Consider the following 23,934-nt stretch of genomic DNA (forward strand, 5'->3'; position numbering starts at 1 on the left):
GAATCCAAAATAGTGAAGTTACCTTAAAGTGAGTTTCAGACAAAACTTAGGCCACTTCCAATATTGTACTACTGTTCTAGTCTCCATGCTGTATAAACGACATGGAAGCACTGGAGAAATGTACAAACGTTTTACAAATACAGAAAGATCAGAGATATTGGTAAAGAATTAACTGGAGGGTATCTTCTTAAAGACTTACTAGAATTCTCTTTTGAAATATTTTAAAAGATGCATTGTTTGGAGAAGATAATTATGCAGACAATAGTTTTACTTGTTCCATCCCTGGATGATGGAATCTAGGGGAGCAGGCTAGACCTGTAAATGTTAGGAAGCCATGTCAGGAAAGGTCTCCAATGCAGAAAAGCCACAGAAGGCATTTCCCAGATGTCGGCTAAGCACCGGAATGACCAAGCAGAACCAGGCAGTCAAACTAATTAATTTATGGCCACATTGGGTCCATTTTTTTTCTCAAGGCACTGGGATTATCTCAGTGTGAAGAGGCCTCCTGCTACTTGGAAAGGCTGCCAATTTGCATGGAGGAGCCCTCCCAAGGCAACATCGGCAGGGTAAGAGCTGTGGAAAAACGCAGACGCCACAAGCAGGAAAAGCAGCCCCATGACATGTGGCACAGTGGTTCAGTGCTTCGTACTTTTGCCCACAGTGCTAGGAACATGGGTTTGATTTCCCCCTTGGGTGACTGTCTATGCAGAGTTTGCACATTCTCTGCATGTCTACTTAGGTTTTCTAGTTTCCTCCCACAGTCCAAACATGTGTTGGTCAGGCGGAATGGCCATGCAAAATGGCCCCATAGTGTGCAAGAATGTGCAGACTATGTGAATCATTCATGGAAAATGTAAGGTGGACTAGGGCCTGGGATGCTTTTTGAAGGGTCTGAAAGGCCTGCTTCCACGCTATATATGGATTCTATTATCAATTACCCCAAGATACTTGGCTTGATAGTTTAATATTACTCAGCTGTTAAAGGTCCAAAATTGCCTGTCTACGTCAGTAGCTGTCACATTCCCCAGTGGTATTGCTGGCCTTCTGATCGGGTCAACAGCATGGAGAATACACCCACCACGTTAATTTGATGGCAAGACCCAGAGCAGCCAAGTAGGAGCAAGAAGCTGAAAGGTGATTCAATGCCGGCTGCAAGCGGCTCGCCCTGGAACGGCGCAGACACCAGTTTCAACCTAGAACGGCCTTCTGAACATTGAAAAATATACATAGTTTACAACTGAGTTAGTAGCCTGCATTTCTTTAATCAAAGTGCAGTATTCTGAAATTAACAGCACAAGAAGAAATTAAGATGATGAATATAATGTTAGATCCAATACAGGAAGTGAAATGAAGCAGGAGAAAGAAAAATTGGATTAAGAGAGGCAAATATGTGGATCTCCAATTACAAGTTAAAACTGAGGAAAGGATTCTGCTTCTGTAATTGTTAATTTTCAGTGATAGAGTGAGCATTTATGAGCCACAGACTTTTCAGTTCAACTCGGCCATGTCGACCGAACATCCCAACTCAACCTAATCTCATTTGCCAGCATTTAGCCCATTTCCCTCTGAACCCTTCCTATTCATAAACCTATCAGATTTTAAATGGTATAATTGCACCCAATTGATAGGAATTAAAACATATTACATTATTTAGAAAGCAGAAATGAGGCTGAAATGTGAGTTTTCTACCATGCACGAACATCAACTTTAAGTCATTATTGAATGTATTTCAATAGTAGCCAGCAAAACTAATGGCTAGGTGACACATCCCAAACAGCAACTTCTGGCGTTTTCCATTTGCAAAAGCATTTGAAGTTCCTGTGTGATTCTTGCAAAACGAATAATTAGCACTGTTAGCCTCAACAACAACATAACAGTATATTTTGGTGCAACATTGCTACTTGATATTACAAAGAGTACATCAGCCGGTCTCCACGGTAAAAAGCTCTTGAAACTAAAATGATCTATTGAAATGAATAAATTCCTTGACAAGCTCTCATTTTCCAAAATTACAGAGAATCGTAGGTTACAGCAGCACGTATTAAAAATGCCTTACTTTTTGTCATATTTGGCCTTTTATAACACCCATGGAAGTCTTCTGCAAAGGCCCGGTACTTCTCAGTCAACAGATACCCTCCAGCAGAGACTTAATATATCTGATTTGTCAATGTCATCACCACTGCTAATCTCTTCCCAACCCACGTCAGCTTTGAAGTCTGAAAACTATTCATGCTGTAATGTGTTTGCAGCTTGCAACGGCTAGCTGGGAACTGAAATTCATTTGAAAATAATGGTGAGCAAGAAGCTGCTTTCAGGTCAGATGACAAGACGAATAAACTGCAATTTTAAAAATATATATTTTTTTCTCCAATATTAGGTCAGAGAGTCAATTTTGTCTGGAAAGCAATTTCAATAATGAATAAATGAATTGTTCTCAAGAGAGAAAATGTAAATTTGTTTAACATTTAAAATATTATATCACTCTTTCAGAAATGTGCTTAATACTTTCGAATGAATTATGATTGGTGACATTGGAGGATAAGCTAGGACAGTATTTAAATGAATGCTATATAGATTGTCAGCTCGTTTACTTTTATCCCTTGAGCAATGAAACTAATTTAGAATTTAAGCACAACTTTTTTTTCTGTCTCACACTCAATTGGAATTTAAAATTGTAGCTGGGACCAGTCTATATGTTATACTGGGTTTTATTATTTTGTCTTGGAGACCAGAGTTCAAATCTCTTACTTGACTAGCATTCAATCTTAGCTTATTTGCGAGAGTTCTGGAGGACAAATTGTACCACATTTCCACTTCCTGTAAAGGAAGAAGAGAATGTCACTTGTGGTTCAGCAAAGTCTTCTGCACAAATCAGCTGAGTATTACTAAGATCACATTTAAAGTCTCTACAGAAATGTCACCAACTGCATTAAGCTAACCTCTCAAGAGGGAGAGGAGGGAAAATGCATCCAGGAAATGCATCATCAAAAACAGTGCTCCAACAAGGCCAGGTATTACGCCTCAACATACTTCAGTCATTTAGTTCTGGGGCAAGTTGTTGTATTCAACAGCCAAAGAGCTGTCCATGCGTTCCACAGGGTAACTGACTTTTTCCCTGTTATGTAGCTGAAGCATATTTTAACATCTGATCAGAATTGACCTACTTGCACATATGCTGTGAATACATTCAACTTTTAAATTTCAGCTAAGTATATGTGTTTGATACATCCTGTGTACTTGTATTATTTTGGTATTCAGACATCAAAAGATTAATTTGAACTTAATTTTCCTGTGGTGTTCAAATCAGCTGCCCATTGTACATTTTGTTCAATCTTGCTTTCCAGTGGCATGTTTGGTCACACAAGTTAACGTGATCATGACCCTTCAAGTTTTACAATTTACAAGCTATGTAAAGGAAATAATTGCTTCCAAAAGTTAAAATATGATTAAATCATAAAGTGGTACAGAAGGGAAAGAGGAAATGTGGGGAGTTGAAGGATCAATTCATTGTTAAACCTGAAATCAATACTCCCTGCAATGGACTTTACTGGAAAGATAAATCATTCAGGGTATAGAATTAGTGATGAGTTCTTGTGACATAATGAGTAGCATCACTGCCTCTGAATTAGAAACATGCTATTCAAGACCAACTCCAACACTTGAGGTGAAGGAAGATGTGCTCATTATTCAGCTAAACAGGTTGATGATCAGATTGCAATCACTTCTTAAAACAGGCAGCAAGGAGGGATTTCTGGTAGAGAGGTGTAGGAAGGAACATTGGACCCTCTACCTGTAGAGATCACAATGAGGCAGGCCAGGTAGACCTCATAGAATATGAGTTCCCTGATCGGGACTGTTAATCTGGTCCAGTCAGGCAGCCCTGACTGACAGGAGTGTCAGACATCCTGTTCACTCTGAGGAAGCAGGATCAGTGTCAAGGGCTTCCTATATATAAATAAAGGGTGACTTGATGAAGGGACACTGGCCTCTGTGGAGTTATTTCACTGCCATCACTACTATAGCTCCAACCTACAATATTGTTGTAAGAATTATGTGCTACCTCATAGCTAATTGATTTGATTTGATTTAATATTATCACATGTGCCAAAATACAGTGAAAAGTATTGTTTTGTGTGCTGTTGAGACAAATTAAACCTCACCTATGTACATTCAGCAAATGTAGAATATGGGTTAGAGCTACAGAGAAGGTGTACAGAAAGATCAACTCTATCATATGAGAGGTCTGTTGGTAAGTCTGATGACAGCAGGGAAGAAGCTGCTCTTGAATCTGTTGGCACATGTTTCAAACTTGTGTATTTTCTGGCTGTTTGAAGAGGGTTGAAGAGAGTATAACTGGGGTGGGAGAGATCTTTGATTATGTTGGCAGCAGCAAGTACAGATGGAGTCAATGGAAGGAAGGCTGGTTTTTATGTTGGCCTGGGCTGCATTCATAATTCTCTGTAATTTCTTGTGGCCTTGGGCAGAGCAGTTGCCATACCAAGCTGTGATGCATCTGGTTAGAATACTTTCTCAGCAACTTGTCTCTCTTGAGTAAACTGTAACACATTACCATCTTCAACATGTAATTGGTGGTCACTCCACTGGTAGCAGTTTCTACATCAGTAGAAATACATTTCATATTCTGTTAATTTATAGCTGTTTAATTTTTGCAATGTATGATTAATATTAGAGTAAAAATGGTAATCGTCATATCTGCAAGTCAGTTCCATGTGGAAATCATTTCTCATCTGTGGATGCTAGTTTCCCTGCAGCTGTAAACAGATTAATAGTTAACTCCTTTTCAAGGCACTACATCAATCATTTAAAAATAATCACATTATTTTAATAACAAAAATGAACAGTGTTGCTGAATGTTCAGAACCACTGTTATTTTGCCAAAGAAAACAATTTTGCTTTGACAGGATGCAAGGCTGTACCTCAACTTATCAAAATACAAACTTCACAGTAAAGCATCTCCAAACCTATTTATGTATTTCTTAACAGAGTTGATTATGATGTTTATGTTCATTACTTGTGCCATCTCCAATCTGGAATTCAGTCCATTTTAAAATGGAAGTAAAAGCACTTTAATCAGACAAGTGTAGGCAGGAGTTAATAAAATGGCATGCAAAAATATGTGCAAATTTTATCAACTTGTCATCAGTAATAAAGATAAATGTTGTGTGAAGAAACCCACTATCCGTAAATCTTATAATCCTTCTCTTAACTTTCCACAGCAGCAGAAACTGCTGAATGATCACAAAACAAAGCTATTCAATCTAGTGTATATAATACAATAGAAGACTGAAATATGCACGCTTGGTGAAATAAAAATGTTCAGTTTTACTGACAGAATTGGGATTTTAAGTGAGCTGTCTTTTATCAAGTAGACACAAATTCACATGAGGCATATAAATTGGGTTTGGAATCAAACATTTACATAGCACACTCGTCTGCATAAGAATGTGTTCTTTTTTAGTCGAGATAAGAAGAAATACTGGAAGTGTTGGAAATCTGACAATGCACAGCAGTTCAATTAGCACCTGAAAGAGTCTAGGTTAACATTGCATGTATGGTCTACAAAGGAGCTCTCATCATTTCTGAATAAAGGTCAGTATTGGAATGATGACTGACCATTTTTCTTTTAGTTATTTGTACCTTTTTGGCATTTTCTCATTCTAATTACACATCTGTAGCTTTTTACAGGCATGGATTTCTTGCATGGTTTATATTTTAGATTCATTCAAAGTTGCATATAAAAAGATTATCAGTTTGCTTAGACTTGAGAGTACAAGAATAAATGCATCTTTTTACCTCCTGAGCACATGAAAAAGAATCTACAGGACTGAGGGTTCAGGCACCAGGCAGCTCATACTTCCTTTGTGTATCCGTGGGAAACGATAAATTCTCCATTGGGGAATCCCTCAAATGAAAATCTATTTCTTTCCAATTAATTAGTCACGACACTTTCCCCCTCTAAATAACTTAAGGAAAAGATAGGAAAAATTGTCAGTGGAATTAGCTGCTTACCAAACAAACCTTGAACAGCACTGAATTAACTCTTGAGCAGATTCAAAAAGAGTTATTTTCAACCCAGAAGAACTGCTTCAATCTGCTCTTTACAAAACCCTACTGATGATTGGAAGGCCAAAGGTCAATTAAATTTTCTATGAGGGCTCCAAATCTCAAAACCCCATTTTTGGGTAAAGTTTTTTTTCTGTATACTTTTATAACAAGACAAACAGGTGTTTATATGATTGTCTGAATCGTTTGTCACATAAATTAGACTCATAGCTCATTAAGTTCCACCCACATCCTATCAGCTGCTTATGTTCTTTGAATATTAACACTGAAAAATATTTTTGAACTGTAAATCAGCCACAACCTGGTCTTGTTGATCTCTTACTGACTGCTCACTTCTTTATCAGTTACTCTCTGTCTGCTGAATGGCAGGAGGAAATAGCAGTAAAACCCGTAAATAGCACATATTGGTCAACTCGTCATGTAATTCTCAGAGCTCTGATATGACCAGTACATATGTCTCCAAGTATGACTAGGTTTGCTTATTGGTTTTTCCCTCTGAGTTAGTCTTTTAGTTCATTCTTTTCTTCTCATTCTGTCAAGACCATGTCTTTTCTTCCTACCTAAAAATTGTGGATTGAAATGAGAAACAAATGTTCTAAAAATCAAGGATTCAGATGAACTGAACTGTCTACAGATGAACCTTTCATTGACAAGTGGTTGATTGGTCTATGGACTAGTGACCAGCTCAGGACTTTTGTCTGCCAACTGTGTGATTGGTTCTTGGATAACGGAATAGCTTGGAGTTAGAAACATGATACAGAGAATTGATTGGATATCCACTAGCTCAGGAGATGATTCTCCCAGTCCTCTGCAGTCAAAATCCACCTTAAAACTGAAGAAAACCACTATTCCTTCTGTAGTTTCTACACGTTATGACTTTTAATTGTTGAGTCAGAGACCTGTCACGAATGAACAAATCACCCTCTTCTTCTTGAAAACCAGTGCAAGTGTTCAGAAAAGGAAAGCTGGGAATAAACCCTTTGATCCACAAGAAGCAGCTCAACAGATCTTGTGAACAGAGTCTACTGAACTGCTTTCCCAGTGACCTTCCATCCATCTGTTTTCTCTATGTCTTGTCCATCTGTGTAAGAAGGGGGGAAGATTAATGTTCTAATCAGTAGTGTTATATGTCAATGGTTTATAATTATTTACCTGTAATTCGAATCTAATTACTTGTGGAAAATAATGATTCTTGGAAAGTACACAAACCCAAACATGGTCTCTATCACCCTGGGTCTGAAAATCAGATGAATTGGGAAATATTGTGCATTTACTTTAAATTTTCTAACTTTCATAACATAGTCATACAGCACAGAAAAAGACCATTTGGTCCAACCAGCCCATGCTGACCATGATCCCAAACTGAACCAGTCTCAATTGCCTGCGCTTAGCCCAAATCCCTCCAAACTTTCTTATTCATGTACTTATCTAAATCTTTTTTAAACAGTGTAACTGTGAACCCGCTTCAACCAGTTTCTCGCCCGCTTTCTCTGTAAAAAAAAGTTCCTCGTGTTTTTAAAATTTTTCTCCTCTCACCTTAAAATACGCCCCTAGTCTTGAAATCCCCCAATCTAGGGAAAAAACACCTGCCATTCGTCTTATCTATACCCCTTACAATTTTATAAAACTCTATAAGATCACCTCTCAACCTCTTATGCTCCAGTGAAAAAAATCCTTGTTTATCCAGCCTCTTCCTATGGCTCAAAGCGTCAATTCCCAGCAACATCCTGCAAAACCTTTTCTAAACCCTCTCAAAATGAATAATATCCTTTGAATAGCAGGGCGACCAGAACTGCGCTCAGTACTCCAGAAGAAGCCTCAACGTAATTTCCCAACCTCTTTACTCAAATGTCTGAACAATGAAAGGCAAGATTACTAAACACTTTCTTAACCATCCTATCTATATATGGTGCAAACTTCAAAAAATTACGTACTGAACCCTTTGGTTTCTCTGTTCTACAACACTTCCCAAAACCCTACTTTTAATTGCATAAGTATTGTCATCACTTGTTTTACCAAAATGCAACACCTTGCATTTATCCAAATTAAACTCATCTACCACTCTTCGGCTCACTGCCCTAATTGATCAAGATCCATTTGCAATCTTGAATAGTCTTCTTCACTGTCCACTATACCACCAACCCTGTTGTTATCTGCATTAAAGGTGCTTTCTATATTCTCATTCAAATCATTTATATAAATGACAGACAAAAGCGGACCCACTGGACATCTTTGGGAACAGCAGGGCTTGATTTCCAACATGCTGCCCAGTGAGTCATGGCAAATCTTACTTTCGGCATTGGTATTGGTGTAATGGCCAGAAACAATTATTTGAGATAGAATTAAGAATCACATGAATAAAGGTGGGTTGATAAAGAAGGGAATATCATGACTAACTAACTAGGTGGAGAATTTTGAAGCGGTAATAGAAAATATCAATGAGGATAATGCTATGACATTGTTTCAATATAGATTTCAAGAATGTGTTTGGTAAGAGTGCCACTCAGTAGACTTATGAGGAAAGTTAAAAGTTATAGTATCAAAGGGACAAAGCAACATGGATACAAAAATAGCTGCAGGATAGGAAACAAAATGTCACGGTCGATAGATATTTTTTGAACTAGATGAAGGTTTGTAGTAGAGCTCCAGCAACTGATGTTCAGACCTGATTCCAAAATCAGCTCAGTCCATCCAAAAGAGCAATAGACTTGAAACACAAATCGTGTCTCTTTCTGCCACCTTTTCTTCTCATTGTGCAAGAAGGTGAACTTGCCCACAAAATTGACAATGTTCTCAGATGAATTTAAACCCCATGGTGTGTTTGTTTTATTTGTATCCATTCACTAGACTATCAAAGTTAAAACTGGATTGAAGCTTCCCAGGTCCTGAATAAGATGGGCTGTGGTGATACTTTTAGGAAAATCAATTGAGATAATAAGCATGGTTCTTCTCAGTGATAAGAATGAAAAGTTTCACTGAATGTCGAGATGAGATTCTCTCTAGTAAACTTGTAAATGCGGATTATAGCTTATTATAATCCTTAATTTTATTTCATTTAATATGCAGTCTTGGGTTCTCCCACCCATCAAATAGAAACTAACTTCTGAAAATTCTTGGCATAAAAGTCAGAGTGGTTACCTAGTGACTCCAGCTCGCCACATGCCCCTCAGGACCTCTATCTTAGATATCCAGCACCATCTGACATGTGCCAGCCTCTCTGCATCACCATGACACACCTTTGCTCCAATTATAGTACACTTCTGCACTTAAACACTGCATGTTAAGGGTACACTGGTACCTTGGACCAGGCTGCATCTTAGAATTGCTAGCTTGGTCTCTTCATGATCATTCACTTTGTGCATACCTGGAATCTCACAGCATCACTGCTTTGCCTTTATTTTTTGGCCCCTGACCCCTCAGCTAAATCTTAAAGGCTCACAGTACTTTTGCCTTGTCTTGCTGTTTATCACAGACACAAAGGCAGGTAGTTTATCATGGTTGTTAGCAGTCATCAGTCAAGGCGATGGGTATCTTTCTGTATGGCATCGCATTCTGTCAATCTCACATCTGCCCCATGTGCCAACCTTGTACTTCCTAAACACACTGCATGTGCTACATACAAATTACTGTGTTTCAAATTCTAAGGCGATACTCTTCAGTCAATTCCCGGAAGACATCCTTCAATGAGGCAGTGCCAGCACAGGATATCAAAGGCAGCCTCCAAAATCAGTCCAGTGGCTTGGTCAGAGTCAATCAGCTGCTCAGGGTGATCCACTCCTCTGCAGATATGATATTAAATTCTGTCTGTTATGAAGTTCCTTCCAAGTGTTTTTCAACTTGACCATTTGAGCCCTCGAGTAGTAAAAGTAAGCCACTATTGGAATCCAAAAACTTTCACTCTATGTCTTCCCAGTTGCTTTCTCCAAACAAATATTGTTTAAAAGAATTAATCTAACGATTAACAAAAAAAGTTAATCCACAAGAAGCACAATGATTATTGCTAAAGGAGCAGTCAAGAGAACTACTCCAAAGTTTTGGTCAAAGTTCCCTGAAACTGAATTAGTGCAGAAAAGCAGCTCATGGCTGGAGAAATCAACATCACCTTTGATTGCTTTCCTATTCTCTTTCTTTACAGCTAGGACCAAAAATGGTGGAACAGCTGGGGTGAGAGGATGCTGAAGGGAGGTAATGGCATAGCAATTATGTCACTGAACTAGTCATGCAGAGGCCTGGTTAACCCTTAGGCCACATGCACTTCAATTCTCACCACAGCAGCTGCTGGAATTTGAGCATAAATTCAGCTGAAACTATCATCCACTGTTGTAATACCTCATCTGGTTCACTGATGTCCTTTAAGGAAAGAAATCTGGCAGCCATACCTGGCCTGGATACTTGTGACTCCAGAATCACAATAACATGGTTGACTCTTACTACAGTTTAGGTGTAGCTGGTACTGAGCAACAAGTACTGGGCCTTTCCAGCAAAGTCAATAGAAATAAAACATAAAACCAAGTCCGCACGCCTTCATGCCACATACTGGCATTTCAATGTCCCATGCAATGGATGATACTGATGAGTTCTTTATTTTCTTAATAGTACTTTTTAGCTTATGTCTGCTTTGTTCAGCATGTATCATACGCTTTTGAGATGTCAATACAGAACCAAAAATCAAGCAAATTGTGCCAAATGGAAGAGCAGACTAGCACTATCATCAATAATTTTGCACAAGCTGCAAATGTAGGCCAGTGTTAATGCAGGGGTTAAACCAGAGAAAATGTGAAGTACTTGCTGAACTGTCAAAAGGTGTAAATGGGATAAAACCTCTTGCTGAGTGATAAGATCTCCTTTAATAAGTGGTTGTGATCGGGTATACCCTGCCCAAATGAATGGTAGAGGCAGAATCAGTAATAGCTTTTCAGGGGGAAGTGGATAAATACTTTAAAAGGTCCTATTTAATTGATCATTACTGGGGGTTGTACCAAGGCCAGCCAGGTGGACCTGAAATACGAGTTCCCTGACTAGTGCTGTTAATCTGGTCCATTCAGGGAGCCCTGTCTAACAGGCACAAGCATGATGTCTGACAGTCCTGTTTATGTCTGTCTGCCGGAGCTCCCTGATTGGGCCTGATTAACAACCCACTCAGGAATCTCATTTCAATGAGGTCCACCTGGCTGACCACATGACAAACACTTCATTCCTCCCTCCCTGAGTCCAAGGACATATGCCGGTTCTTTGCTGCAGGTTCTTCTGAGGCGTTTTAGCGCTGGGTCAAGTTCCTCCAACTTTGCCATGACTTCAGGTCAGATGTGACACCTACTAAATTTGAGCATTTTACTAAGCAGAGGAAAATGGATTTCTTCCAAGACGCTACTGTGCATTACATGCCGCCCGTATCAGAGGCAGAGTTGGAGGAATGAATTGATTGTAATGAGATCAGCTACATGGATCTCATAGACTATGAATTCCCTGATTGGGGTTATTAATCTGGTCCAAACAAGGAGCCCTGGTTGACACAGTGTCAAGCACCTTGTTCACTCTGAGAGTGGCACAGTGGATCAGCGGATAGCACTGTTGCCCCACAGCACAAGGGACCTAGGTTCAATACCACCAGTGGGTGGCTATCTACGTGGAGTTTGCACATTCTCCCCGTGTCTGCATGGATTTCCTCTGGGTGCTCCAGTTTCCTCCCACAGTCCAAAGATGTGCAGGCTAGGTGGATTAGTCATGCTAAATTGCCTGTCGTGTTCAGGGATGCGGAGCTTAGCTTGGTTATAGGTCAATGGGTCAGTGAGGACTTATTGAGTCGAAGGACCTGCTTCCACACTACAGCGATTCATGAGCTAGCTCTGAGGGAGCTGGATCAGTGTCAAGGATTCTCTATCTATGAATAAAGGGTGATTTGGTGACTGGATACCAGTCACTGTGGAATTATTTCAACTGCAAAACCTAATATAGAATTCTGCTGATTGGCATCCAAACCCAGCCTGGATGATTTACAAAATGTTTTGAGCGAGAAAACATAAATGTGTTGAACATAGTGCATCTACCAGCATTCTTAGCATCTCTGCTCGTCAAGAAGATGTGTTTTCTCTGTTGGCAAATCTGTTTCTCAGTAATTGAGTTTATTCTGGCATGCCAAACACACTAGTTTTCCCAAATGGCAACTGTAACGAAGCTCAAGCTTATCCAGGATTTTAGGCTTGCTATGGTATCTGTGAGATTTTTATAACATTTCTCTTGTTCTTCCAAAAAAAACCACAAAACTTTATCACCTGAACAGTAATCTCGCTCTACTTTTCCATCAAAGTTTTTACTCCACCTTAACTTTGCTATTTTTTCACCATTTTGTTTACACTTCTATGATTGTTGGTCCTCACAACTTCCTCCTCTTGTTCTGTTTAAGCTGGCAAGCTGACACTCAGTACATCTTTCCTTCTGTCAGTGTCATCACCATGATAACAGTTGGGGTTCATCAGATTATTCCTAATATAGTTTTTTTTCCCCAAACTGTGAAAATCTTCATCTTTCTCAGTCTTTTCTCCGAGCTGTCATTATTTGGCTTTCAAAAATCAAGCTTGGAATGTCTCAGTCCCAACATCGAGATTCACCTCTTTTCAAAGACTATTTACATCTTTATGGTGCCCTTCATTATGAACCTAGATTTCAGACAGCCAAAATAAAAAGTATGTGGTTAACAGTTGGCTATTAATGTCAGCTCTTCCTGTATTTAAGGTAGTTCAGAATCTTAATTTCTAGGATTCTTTGCGCATTTCTCCTAGCTACACTTACAACAGACATTGGCATAGAAAGGTAATTAACCATTAACAAATTTATATGACAGGTTTATGATGAAAAAGTTACCAAGTTGTACATTACAAGCTAACTTAATTTTATCTACTATAACTCCAGTGCACTTGTGTCAAGGTGGACAAACGGGAGGTTGGAAGAACACAGCAGGACAGGCAGCATCTAGAGAAAAGGAGCAGTCAACATTTGGGTGTTACTCTTCAGGATTGAAGAATTGGTTTCCAAATTTCTAACTCTGAACAGTCACCAAAGGGCAGAATTTAAGAGCTGAGGATTGAAGAGCTGAGGATTGAGGAGGAGATTTTTCTGGGGCAATACAAATGAATATTATATTGGAAGAGGGTAAAGGAAGGTGGGTGGTGGTGAATGGGGGCATCCTTATTTTTGGGGCAACCTTATTTTGAGTCAAAATCAGAAGACTAGGCCGGCCATGAGAGAACAAAGAACCAAAATATGAAGAGAGAGATGAAAATGTGCTTTGATAGTAAGCTACATCACTATCACAACATTTCAGAGAGGACGTACAGTGGATAGGATATCCATTTGATACTCTTTAGTAAGGTACAATGTATTAATAAGACCTGGGACACTAGATAGACCTCAAAAGAAAGGAATGGTGCCATATTGGTAAATATAAGCAAAACAGACAAAATATAAAACACTGCATTATTATGATATGTAGAACGTGCAAGTGAGACTTAAATGTAGAAAGAAAGAAGGGAAAATGCATAAGCACCTTGTGCATCATTGTCCTCAAGTCACACCACTGTTAATGCTCAGCCCTTTCTTCACATTACGTTTTCTGCTTTGGAATGAGCATGTACACCAAGGAAGGACTTGCTGTTGTTCTTGTGGCCTCTGGGTTGTTGTGTTCAGTTTATCTTGTAAGAAGAATGTGTGCCTGGTTGGATGTGTACAGTTGCATTGCATCTTGTGCTATTGGGGAAGCGATGGCATAGTGGTAATGCCAATGGACCTAGCAATCCAGAATCCCAGGCTAATATTCTGGGGATGACGGTTCAAATCTCACAATTGTTTGTGATCATTGGATGCAATTTTTAAAAGCCGGCTTAATAGCAGCCATGTCAAGTGATGTAAGAACCACCTGATTCATTACTGACCTTCAGGGAAGGAAATTCTAAATAAATCCACCCTTAGCTGGTCAAGATTAGGTGTGACTCCAAAATTCATCTATGTGATTGACTGTAAATTGTCCTCTGGGAAATGAAGGATAGCCAATAAATGTGAGCCTATTTGGTGACATCCATGTCCTGTGAACAAATTAACAAAATATGATAACAGGAGAAATGTAAATGTAGCAAAGATACAGAAGCAATTATAAGATGTTAAGAAGTACCAAATGCAATCAGAAGTACAATTAAGTGCTCTGTTTTGAATAGGATGATGGGGTCAAGACGAGGGGAGGGGAAATGTCACAAGGTCTATGATTAACTTGGGCTGATGCCAATCTGCAAAGAGAACAAAGGATGTGAAAGAGAATATTACTTTGGAACAGTAATTTATGTTTTGCCACATTGTTGTGATGACTGACATAAATATGTTTGAACATGTCTTTTTGTTATAGTTGGTAAATTTGATTCGACATACTGCTCAGAGGATAAAAGGACATTCCTCTTGTTGCTCACTTCTTAGCACCTCCACTGCACAGTCAGAAAATTTAGGGATTTTTTTGGTTATATGAAAATGAATTCTCCAGTTTTTTCAGAACATGCCACCTTGCCAGCATTGGAAAAGGGGCCCTCTCCTTTAAGAGGAAATACTAGCTTCCTTTGTTTTAGGGTGGCCCACTTAAAGCTTTACAAAGATGTTTCCAGGTTTGGAGGCTTAGGGCTGTATGGAGAGTCTGAATAGGCTGGGGCAACTTTCCCTGGAATGTCGGAGGCTGAGTGTTAATGAACACTCAGGTAATCAAGACGGTAAGTAGTCAAGGTCTCTTTTGCATGGTAAGGGAGTCCAAAACTAGAGACATTGGTGTAAAGTGAGAGAAGAAAGATTTAAAAGGGACCAAAGGGGTAACGTTTTCATGCAGTGCATAGTGCCTGAATGGAATGAACTGCCAGAGGAAGTGGTGGAGGCTGATACATTACAACATTTAAAAGGCCTCTGGATGGGTATGTGAATAAGACGGGATTGCAGGGATGTGGGCCAAATGTTGTAAAATGGGACTAGTCTAATTTAGGATATCTGTTCAGCATGGATGAGTTGAATCAAAAGATCTGTTTCCATGCTGTACATCTCTGTGACTCTAATTTCGATACCTTCTACTGGCAAGCTTTCTACAAAATCAATCCCTCTTTGATGCAGCATCTCAACAGTCACTTCTCCTTGTTCCCCTCATAAGCTGGCTGTTTTTTTTTTCAAAAAGCCTTAGTTTCTGTCACTCTAATAAATATGATTACATACCTACACATTTGCACAAAGCTGAAGACAAATTAGAGAGTTTTCACTGTGTGGATCTGACATGTTTAAGTAGCATGTGAGAAACTTAAAATGGCATTAGCTATAGGATGACTGGGCAATGTTTATGTCTCTAATTTTTTTTTCATTTTTTAAGTACAATAAAATGGTATAATTTGCTTTCAAAATCAAAGGTTGCTACTTCCCAGCACTGTTAATTCTGACTACAACTAGCATCTAAGATCCTTAAAAGCAAACATGTCACAACTGATTACTCTTCAATGGTCCCACATACAATACTCTGGCTCATGGTAACTCTCGAGACATCTGCACTGTTTCCCAAGTGGCAGTTGCCCGCCGAGCCACTCAGAGTCTTTCCTGTGTGAGATTGTTCGGGGATATCAACATTCCATTATGACAGACCATCTTTCTCAGAGGCAGATCACTGGAAATGTTTGGACAACACCTATCTGTAGTTGACGTGGTTTGGTGCAGTGTCTCTCAAGACAATGCTGTGGCCAAAACTCTCAACGCCCCTTATCACACTCCCAGCCCCATGCACAATTGATGTTTGATCTGAAAGTGGCAGGACCAATTATGGGCAAAGGTAATTGTGTGGCTAACTCAGACTCAGCATAGGGTGATATAAAAACATTTATATCCATGACCCACGGAATCCCTGCAACAAGCAAAGCGTACTTACTCCTTTCATTGGAAATGTCTTGGAAGAAATCACTGATTAAGAGTCAGAACTTGGATGGAGCATTCCAGCAACAAAGAGGACACCATGGGAAAAGATACCAACCTCATTTATACATGCCACAAAGTAGATGAGTAGTCAGGTTGTCCCTCATTTGACCTATGTCTTTTTCTCTGATGGTGCAGAATAAGGTAACAGTTCAGAAAAGGGTGACATTTATGGGAATTGATGTAGTATGAAGGATAATATAGGGGAGAAAGGTGCTTTGCATTATTTGATTGAGTGTACAAAAAAGCCATCTCAGTCCCTGAGATGAATATGCTTTATAAGAGCGCTTCCTACAAGATTCATGCTGGTTGCATAGGTGGATCTGCAGGAATTTTTGTTGATTCAGCGCCTACATCCTGCTCCACATTCGATTATCATTTGGCTTCCTCTTCTTCCATGATGGAGTCTCTTTGCAAAGTAAAACTAAGTAACATTTAAACAAATATGAGGCTGGGAACCAGAACACCAAGATTTCTTTGATCAGCGAACGCAACTGACATAATCTTTCACTGTTCTGAGGAAGGGTCGCCGGACCCGAAATGTTAACTCTGTTTTCTTCTCCACAGATGCTGGCAGACCTGCTGAGCTTTTCCAGCAACTTTGTTTTTGTTCCTGATTTACAGCATCCACAGTTCTTTTAGTTTTTATAATCTTTCACTGTCTTCAGAGTATGTTCTTGAATAACCTTACAAGATAAATAGACCCAATTTTTTAAAAAATCCATGGTTAGCTTATGGCACGCAGCAAGCACTTAAAGTCATTACCATTCAAGTGCAGGCCTTGATTTATAAGCAGCTATAATTCCTCAGCTAATTTGATTCACCTCATATGGTAGGAAGTAACATTTGGAGACACCGTACACTGCAAAGATTACAGGTCCTTGGTAAAATTCTTGGAATAGCACTGAAAGTATGCTGAATCCCTAGCCAAGCTGTTCCAGTACAGTGACAACATCGACATCTACCCATCAATGTGGAATATTTCCCAGGTATGTCCTGTCCACTAAAACAAAAGCAGGACAAATCCAACTGGCCCAGTCACTGCCTCACCAGTCTGCTTTCAATCATCAATGAAGTAATTGAAGGTGCCAACAATAGTACGGTCAAGTGATACTTACTCAATAATAATCTGCTCATGGGGCATCAGTTTGGGTTCCATAGGCCCATTCATTTCCTGACCTCATTCTAGCTTTGGTCCAAATGTAGACAAAACAAGATGCTGGAGTGAAAAGGGGAGGTGAGGGTGACTAATCTTGATACCAAGATAGTCTTTGACCAAGTGTGCCACCAAGGATCTCTGGAAAAATTGACATCAATGTGAATGAAAAGAAAAGCTCTTCAATGATTGGAGTCATACAAGACACATGTCAGCTCCAGAACTTCTCTGCAAGAGTTCGTCAGAATAGTGTCTTAAGCCCAACCGTCTTCAGATGCTTCATCATTGACCTTCCTTCAATCATCAGATCAAGGGTGAGGGTAATTGCTTTGGATTGCACAATATTCAGCACTATCTGCACCTCATTAGAAACTGAAGTAATTCAAGTCCAAATGCGACAAGACCTGGATAACGCTCAGGCTCGGACTGCTAATTTGAAAATGCCAGGAAATGACCATTTCCGATTAGATAAAATCCAGTCATAGCTCTTTTAATGTGAAATGCTACAGTCATCACTGAATGCCTCACTGTCAATATCCTAGGGGTTATTATTGATCAGAAGCTGAACTAGACAAAATATGTCATTTTTGTGGTGACAAGAGCAGGTCAGATGCTATGAACTCTGGAGCATAAAACCCAGCTTATGATTTGTTAGGAAATGCCCACCATCTGCAAGGAAAAATCAAGTGTATGATGGAATGTTATCAAATTTGTATGATGGCTGCAGCTCCAACAACACTCAAGAAGCTTGAAACTATTCTTGATTGACTTTCACCCATCACCTTCAACATTCACTCCCTCTACCATTAGCACCCAGTAACAGCAGCATATACCGTTCACAAAATGCACTGCTAACAACTCATTAAGACTTCTTAAACACAACTTTCCAAATCAAGCACCTCTTCAACCGTGGAGGACAAAGGCAGCAGATGCATGGGAATACCGCCACGTTAAATTTCCCTTCCAAGAGACACACTATCCTGACTTGGAAATGTACCACAATTACTACAATGACACTGGGTCAAGATCCTGGAACTTCCTTCTTCCACGAGAATTTGGTATCCATAATCCCCAGGGCTGCTTTGCTTCAACAAGGCGGTTCATCACCATCTTCTCAAGGACAATTAGGGACGGGCAATAAATACTGGTCCAGCCAGTGACATTCACACCTCTGGAGCAAATTTAAAACAAATATAGAAGTAAAGAGGTTCTGCTGCATACTTCCCAAGAGCAAGTCATGCTAGTGAGTATCCAGATTCCAATAATTCCCACGTTGTTATATTACATGAGCTAAGACCCAAGAGCTTCATTGGCACTCAAATCCAAAACCTGCTAACTCTCTTCCAGCCAGTGGATATTGGCAGGTTGCAACTTCTTGAATTTTATTCAGTAACATTCGATTTCCCAATGGGAATATTATTTGGCATTAATTTTTTTCCCTGAAAAATTATTGCTTCATAATTGCAGGACAATTACTATTTAGATTTGTAGTCCTAATATTATGAACGGAGTGAAAATATTTGACTTTCATCATTTGACTTCAATACATGGACTAAAAATAGGCTTAAAAAAACTTTTCTGACGTAAACAGCTGCTGTGATCTCATGATCAGCCCAGACAATCTGCATGGAAGAGACATAGAGCAGCTGGCTTGGGATTACTATTTTAATCAAAAAACGCTATAAAGAAATTTACATCTCTTACACTTGCAAGATTACTGAAATATGAATCATTTGTATACTTCCAATCTCGGTATGTTGTCTTTTCCAAATTGAATTGTCCATGGGTCTTAAATATGTGGAGAATACATGGATCTTGCTTGGGAATGTACAAACAAACCATAGTTCAGTAACTTGCTTTGAGCAATAATGGGAAAGAAGAAACACAGACTGACTAGAGCACGGATACAAAAAGATTCTGTTTCTCTCTCTTAATCTGAGTAAAACAACCTTGGAGTAAAAACAATATAGAGAAACTTCAATTGATTGAGAATCTAAGTTTCATCTCTCCTGAAGACCTGGAGCACTAACTAAACAGTTGGATTTAAGTTCATTCTCTCAACTGCCTTTATCTTCATGAACTAGATGCCCCTCCTCTCTTCCAAACTTCTTCGTAGATATTTTGATCAATCTGTTTAGATCCTATGGACCATGTGGGTATAGAACCCAGACCTTCTGGCCCACAAGTAGAGGTACTGTCACTGCACCATTGGAGCTCAAAACCCCAACTTTCATTGTAAGCTGTGTTCTTTGCATGTGCTTGTTATCACATTTTAAATTATTTTTCAGGGAATAAGATACAAAAATATCCTAGAATTGACTCAACCTCATTTTTTTGATCTTGTTAACTTGGTTTAATGATAAATGCATGTACAAATAAAGTAAACAGAGTTAACAAGATCAAATATATATTAATGATAGCTACAAGCTGAAGAGTGAAAACTGAAAATATATTTGCTGCAACTGACTGAGAGATGGTTAAAAAAAGAAAAACAGCCATGATGCATCTTCAGTTGGTCATACCACAAAAGAAAAGCTCTTTGCCTAAACTTTAAACTAAATTGAACAAAGTTGGTTCAATGCAGGAGTTGGTTGAGCCCAAAGTCTGCATGACTCAGAATGAACCTTCCTCAGCACTAATATTAATGGGTCCTGAACCATCCTTTATACCTGCATTCACTTGTGTACACTGAACCTCTTAAGACAGATCCTGTAATCCATTATCTTGACTAAATGGTGTGTTGCCACGGTGAAAGGAAACCATGGTGCTTTTTCAAAACATTCTCCATTTCAATCAATACAGCAATAAGGACTACAGTATTTAAAGCACCACATATAAAGGGAAAGAGACAAATGTTAGCACATATTGTTAGGGTAACCAGCAACTATTGAATGAAAGTTCTACGCATCACCATTTTGTTTATTTGGGTTTCTATGTGCGTGAAGTAAAACATAACAAAGAAGGAAGAGAAAATAACATAACCTCCAAATTGTATGTAGCCTCAATCCTTATCATATCTTCTACTGCTCTTTTTTTCCTTAACCACTGCAATTGATTGTTGCCTCTTCTATTTGTATTTTCACCTGTATAGAGGAAAGAGATTGTTCTGTTTCTGTACTCTTCTTTCTACTACCAGGCCCTCTGGCAAGAAGAGTGAGAGTGGTTTACATGTGACATGTTGAAAGCTCTCTTCAAGGCAATTTGATATAGTGTAAATAGTGAAAAGGTGGAGTAAATGTGGTTATGATGGAGAAAGAGTTGTGACGCCTATACCGTGACCAAAAATAAATGTGGTGAGATGATCTGAACTGACAGGAAGACAAGAATGTGAATTTGAGACGGAAAGTTGCTGCGGGACTGGGAGGTGTGTTAGGTCCAATGGTGTTGCAGGTGGGACTTGATTGGGGATGTGGAGTCATGCACTTTTAGGGAGTAACGGAGGTGTGTGAGGTGTGTTTTTGGGTTGGGCTTAGGAGTGAGATATCAGGTATCTGTAGGTGGTTACAACATTAGTTCAAGGTTTCAGTGGTGAGTCGAGGCAGGAGAGGTCACTTTTATAGTTATGTTGGGAGTACTGCAATGTAGAAAATGTAGGGTGGCACGGTGGCTCAGTGGTTAGCACTGCAGCCTCACAGCGCCAGGGACCTGGGTTCGACTGGAGCATCGGGCGACTGTCTGTGTGGAGTTTGCACATTCTCCCTGCGTCTGCGTGGTTTTCCTCCAGGTGCTCCGGTTTCCTCCCACAGTCCAAAGATGTGCAGGCTAGGTGGATCGGCCATGCTAAATTGCCCGTAGTGTTCAGGGGTATGTGGGTTATAGGGGGATGGGTCTGGGTGGGATGCTTCAAGGGGCAGTGTGGACTTGTTGGGCTGAATGGGCATGTTTCCACACTGTAGGGAATCTAATCTAATCTAATCTTAAAATGAGAGATGGCAATGGGAGCCTTATCAAGGCAGCTCTGGTGAGTTAAAATATTTTATTCTACATTACAGCCAGTGTCTAAACATAATACTTATGGTATTGAGTCAGCCTACTAATTCTCTCAGTTAGTGTTGAGAAACTTGAATTGGCTTCCATCACTAATCAAAGAGAAGAATATCTTCTCTGCATTGTTGATGTGAAGCTGGACAACATTTATTACTGCATTAAAGAATGTGAGAGTCGTGATTGTCATCATACTATCTACTATTCCAGACTACAGTGATCAATCAGACACTGTTTGAAATGAGCCCTGTGCCTTCTGAGTGCTGTTGTTTCCCTGCATTTATTAATTAACCCATCAGATTCCTTCCATCTCAACTGAAAGATGCCAACAGGGAACACAACTAGTATTGGCAGCTCATGATTATAGTGAAGATAGGGCTGGCTACTTGGTATGGCTCCTGAACTAAACTATTTGATGAATGAAGTACAGACCCTGATTTTTGCCTGTCACACCAGATAGAGACATCGAGTCACTCAGAAAGGAAACAGAGCCTTCAGCCCAAGTCATCCGTGCCAACCAGGATTCCTCAACTGAGCTAGCCCCATTTGCCTGAGTTGGCCCATAACCCTCTCAAACTTTCCTCAGCATGTACCTGTACAAACATCTTTAAAATGCTGTAACTGTACCCACTCCGTGCACTTCCTTTGATATCTTGTTCCATATATGCAGAATCTTCTGTGTAAAAGAGTTGTCAATCAGGTTCTTTTTAAACAGAAGAAAAATGCCCCCATCATGCCAAATGGACAGAGCTGAAAAAAATATATTTTCTGGGAATTAGGATTGTCTGTACCTACAAATTGCATGCTTTTTTTTCTTGTTTACTCATGAGATACAGGTGTTATTATCTGGACCAGCATTTATTGCCCAAATGTAATTGCTCTTGAGAATGTAGGGATGGGCTACCTTCTTGAAGAGCTGTAGTCCATTTGCTGTAGATAGACCAACAATGTTGTTGGGAAGGGAGTTTAAGGATTTTGGCCTAGGAACATCGAAGGTACGACAATATATTTCCTAGTCAGAATGGTAGGGGCTTGTAGGGGAACTTGTACATGGTTGTGAGTTTGTTTAAGGAGCTTTGGTGAATTTCTGTAATGCAACTTGTAGGTGGCATACATTGCTACTATTGAGTATTGGTGATGGAGGGAGTAAATTCTTGCCCATGTGGTGCCAGTAGGGCAGACTGTTTTGTCCTTTGTCAACCTTGTCCCGCTTTGTCAACCTTCTTCAGTGATATTGGAACTGGACTCATCCAAGCAGGTGGGTAGTATTCCATTACACTTCTGACTTGTAGATAATGGACAGGCTTTGTGGAGCCAGGGGATGAGTTACATACTGCAGCCTCTACTTTTGTAGCCACAGTACTTGTATGACAAGTCCAGTTCAGTTGCTGGTCAATAAGCCCCAGGATGTTGATGGTGGGGATGTCACAACACGATGATTCGATTCTGTCTTGATAGAGACAATCATTGTCTGGCACTTATGCAGAGTACATTTTACTTGCCACACGTAAACTCAAAACTCTACATTGTCCAGGTCAGGCTGCATTTGAACGTGGGCTGATTCAGTCCTTGTTGTCTTTTCGCAAATTCAAGAAAATGTGTTCGAAAATAATTGAAATGGATTAGATGCAGGCTTACAAAAGCTAATGTGGGTGATAATTCTGCAGAGGTTTATTAAGCACTGTTGTGCATAGAATGAATTCTTTAAACAAGCCAGCCTGACCAATGATGAATATCTTACAATGCCAATTGCGCTGGGCATGATATGTGCTAAGCCTGGATGATTCCAGAATGCCAAAGGCAGTGCTTTACAATGAACTATGCTCTGGTAAGTGAGGCACAAGTTCCAGTAACTACAGATCTCTCTGGCTGACATTAATCAATTGATGTGGGAACAGGAGACTTTTGACAGAGACAGCTGGTGTGCAACCAGAAAAGCAAGCTGCAAGTTTGAAACCGACACAACAGTGCTGATAAAAGGCAAGGTAAATTAAAGGTGTCCACTAATCCCAGAGCCCTTCCAAACTCTTTCCCAAATACTCAAGATCTTGCTGTTCAAGAATGTTTTTCTTGCCACCAAAGATCATGCCAACTATAGAGGGCCAAACATTTCCATGATCTCTGCCTGTGAAGAAGCTGCCAAGAGTAGGGGGCAGTCAAGGCTGGGATGAGGAGAAATGAGAGGTGTGTTCTGAGGTGTGGACAAGGACTTTGATGGAGGCAAGCTCACTGTTTAAGTAGGGCAGATGGAACAGTATCAGAGGATACGGTAGGATGCTGGTGGGGTAGTTACTGGCAGAGACCACTGTGGCCTCCGTGGGAAGGTAAAGGAGTAGGACAGGCATCATTTAGGGACAATTTTGGGGCTTGAGGGATTGGGAGAACAGTGGAGGCAAAGTCTAATGTGGTGAACTCCATTTGGGAGGATGGATTAAATTAAGCTGTCAAGACAGTGCAAGATAATAGGGGTCATGGAGGCTCTCCAGGCATACTTAACAATTAGGCTGAGTCAAGTGCTGACGGTGTCCACCATGAGCTCTATTCTTATCCTTGTTGAGATGCTAACTACAACAGAAATATGGCTAGGTAGAGTCGGTCTGTGTTTGGCAAAAGTGTGGAATTTACACTTATTGGATACTGAAACATTGAAGATGAAAATACATGAACTAAGTGTTTGCAAATTCCAGCTACAGTTTGTTTCCAATTATTTTGCCTGCAAAATGAACATTGACATGTCA

General features: G+C 39.8%; 1 protein-coding gene across 12 annotated transcripts in view; it reads right to left on the reverse strand.

The window, feature by feature from the left end:
- mgat4c (mgat4 family member C) overlaps positions 1-23,934 on the reverse strand; it is a 384,199-nt gene that overhangs the window by 355,108 nt on the left and 5,157 nt on the right. The window contains exon 1 of one of the 12 annotated variants that reach the window (XM_048549092.2): positions 2,057-2,101. The exons of the other annotated variants lie outside the window; for them this stretch is intronic. The gene's annotated coding sequence lies outside the window, so the exon portion shown is untranslated. Of the gene's footprint in view, positions 1-2,056; positions 2,102-23,934 lie in introns of those variants that run through there. 12 annotated transcript variants of the gene reach the window in all.

Source organism: Stegostoma tigrinum, chromosome 18 (genome assembly GCF_030684315.1).
Source record: "Stegostoma tigrinum isolate sSteTig4 chromosome 18, sSteTig4.hap1, whole genome shotgun sequence".
Classification (NCBI taxonomy): Eukaryota; Metazoa; Chordata; class Chondrichthyes; order Orectolobiformes; family Stegostomatidae; genus Stegostoma; species Stegostoma tigrinum.